The following is a 2,673-nucleotide window of genomic DNA, read 5'->3' on the forward strand; positions in this document are numbered from 1 at the left end:
TCTGGGAGTGTTTTTAGATCCTCTAGGAGTAGAAGGAGTCGATTCGTTAACATCTTTTCGAATAGTTTAGACAGGGTAGGCAAAAGACTAATTGGGCGATAGGAGCTAATTTCATATATTGGTTTTCCGGGTTTGGGGATGAGAATAATCAGTGGAATTTTCCAGGCCTTAGGAAAGTATTCCAGGAGAAGAATTGCGTTAAAAATCGATGTGATGAGTGCCCTTTTATGGGAAGTTCCTTGATTGCTTTATTGCCTATTAGGTCATGCCCGCTGTTTTCTTGGGATTTAGGCGACTGATTGATTCTATAATCTTGACAGAAGTGACGGGTTCAATAGGAGGAGACATTTGGAAGGGAGAGTGCAGGTAATCAGTAATGTCCGCGGCAGCTTTGGAGGAATGGAGTTTAAATACTTTAGACAAGTATTTAGCAAACAGGTTGGCTTTATCTATAGGGCTACGCGCCGATCCACCTGGCGGACGGCGGATTGGAGGGATTATTTGCGGGAGGCGCGTGAGTTTCCTAGAAGCCTTCCATAGTGAGTAGTTGGAGTCAGCTGTGGGGGACACATTGGCGAAATATTTATGAAAACAGTCATTTTTATAATTTTTGATGATTTTGGTTAATTTTCTGGTTGCGTCGTTTAGTTTTCGTTTGTCATGCGGTGTTCTGTGGGTCTGCCATACCATTCTTAGTCTACGTTTTTCTACTATTTTTTTTAATATGTGATGGGGATATTCACGTTTGCTGATAGAAGTCTTAGTAGGTATGGAGGAGCGGATAGCGTTTATTATGCTCGTGTTTAAGTATTCCGTGGCTGCTTCGATATCTTCATTAGTTTTTAGTGAAATTAAGACTGAAGTTGAGTGATTAAAGACTTCTCTAAAGAGCTGCCAGTTGGTGAGTTGGTTATGAATAAAGCAATTAGGTGTATTCTCGATAATTGTTGAACTGACTGTTGCTATCACGGGGGAATGATCAGAAGATAGATCAGCCGAGGAGTTGATTTGGACGTATCTTGGCGAGATATTTTTAGTTATGAAGAAGTCAAGTAAGTCCGGTATTTTGTTAGTGTCGGTGGGCCAATGTGTGGGTTCATATGTGGTGAGGTAGTTGAGATTGTTGGTGATTACGCTATTTAAGAGATTTTTGCCTCTTACTGTGACCAGTTTGCTGCCCCATTGGGTATGTTTGGCGTTATAGTCTCCTCCGGCTATGAATCTATTGCCCAGAGCGTCAAGGAAGTTATCAGTTTTCTTTGGCGATGGAGTGTCTGGGAGGGCAGTATCCTGCTGAAGTGATGATTGTACCATAGCAGTCTCCTATTGCTACGTTTGTTGCTTGGAGGTAGTCTTTCTTTTTTGTCGGTGAAGTGAGTTTCAGATATGAGCATTACGTCGATTTGTTGTTGTTTTAAGAAGAGTTCTAGTTCGTATTTCTGTTGAGCTAGACCGTTGGCATTCCAAAAAGCTATGCGTCTTGGTTTTACTTTGCGTCGGGGCGTACTAATTTATCTATCATGAGAGTTAATAATGATAGTAAGTTATTAATTTGTTCTGATTGTTTTTCGATTAATTTTTCGAGTCTGTAGAAGTTGTCCGTGTTTTGTGAACTGGGAACGCTATTATGAGAATGGTCCGTATGGGTTTTCGGATTGTTTTGATTTCCTTGGACTGCTTGGGCATAGGACATTGAAGTAGTAGAGAATTTTTGAGGACTGAGTACTTGGTTGGTTATCTCTTTTGCTCTGGGTTTAGGGTACTTATTTGTGTACAAGGTTTTGTAGACAGAGCAACCTTTATAGTTCGTAGGGTGGTCTACTTGAGGATGCACTTCGCAGGGGTTTCTGGAGATTTAGTGCACTGCTCAGTAGGGTGTGTAACTGCACATTTAACGCAGCGGAAATTATGGTTGCAGTATTTCTGCGTGTGACCTTACCTTTGGCATCTTTTACATTGAACTATCTTTTTTTTATAAAAGGAGGTTCGATTTTGACTGTCGAATTCATTAACCGATTGATATTATAGGCTTCTTTGTTATTTGGTTTTTGCTTTAGGTCAATAAAGAATAAGGATAGCGGGTTTTTTGTAATTCTATGCCTTATATTGCTAATGTTGGTTACTTCATGGCCATGATTTAAGAGTTCAAGTTTCAGTTCATCTAAGTTAGCTGAGTGGTGATGTTGCGTAGTACCACACGAAAAGTTCTTTCTTGCTTCAGTTGATATGTGTGGAAGTTTGCGTTCAGGGTTTTTAGTAATTTTGTTAGTTTTCTGTAGGAGTCTGGATTGGCCGGCAGGATTTTAACGTGATTATTTTTAATTTTTAGTATATAGTCCTCTTTGTTAATATCTTTCTCGATGGAGTTTATCATTGTTTGAATGTCAATAACATCGTCAATGAAGATTGGTGGGGGAGGAGGTTTTTTTGTGTGTGTTGATTTGTTGGTGTTTCAACTACGTCCGTAGAATTGTCTGTAGATTCTAATATTGCGAATCTGTTGAAAGTGGTAACGTGGCTTGTTGACGGTTCGTTCTGACTGGTGTTTACATTTTTTTTTTTTTTTTTTTTTTGTCTGAATCAAGCTTACGCTTTTTGATGTTGCTAGTGTGGTTTGAAAGATGAGATATATTATCCTTTTGCCATGGAGGAGGTAGAACGGTGCGGTTGTAG

This window comes from Bombus flavifrons, chromosome 13, assembly GCF_040668555.2.
Source record: "Bombus flavifrons isolate JBK064 chromosome 13, iyBomFlav1_principal, whole genome shotgun sequence".
Taxonomy (NCBI): domain Eukaryota; kingdom Metazoa; phylum Arthropoda; class Insecta; order Hymenoptera; family Apidae; genus Bombus; species Bombus flavifrons.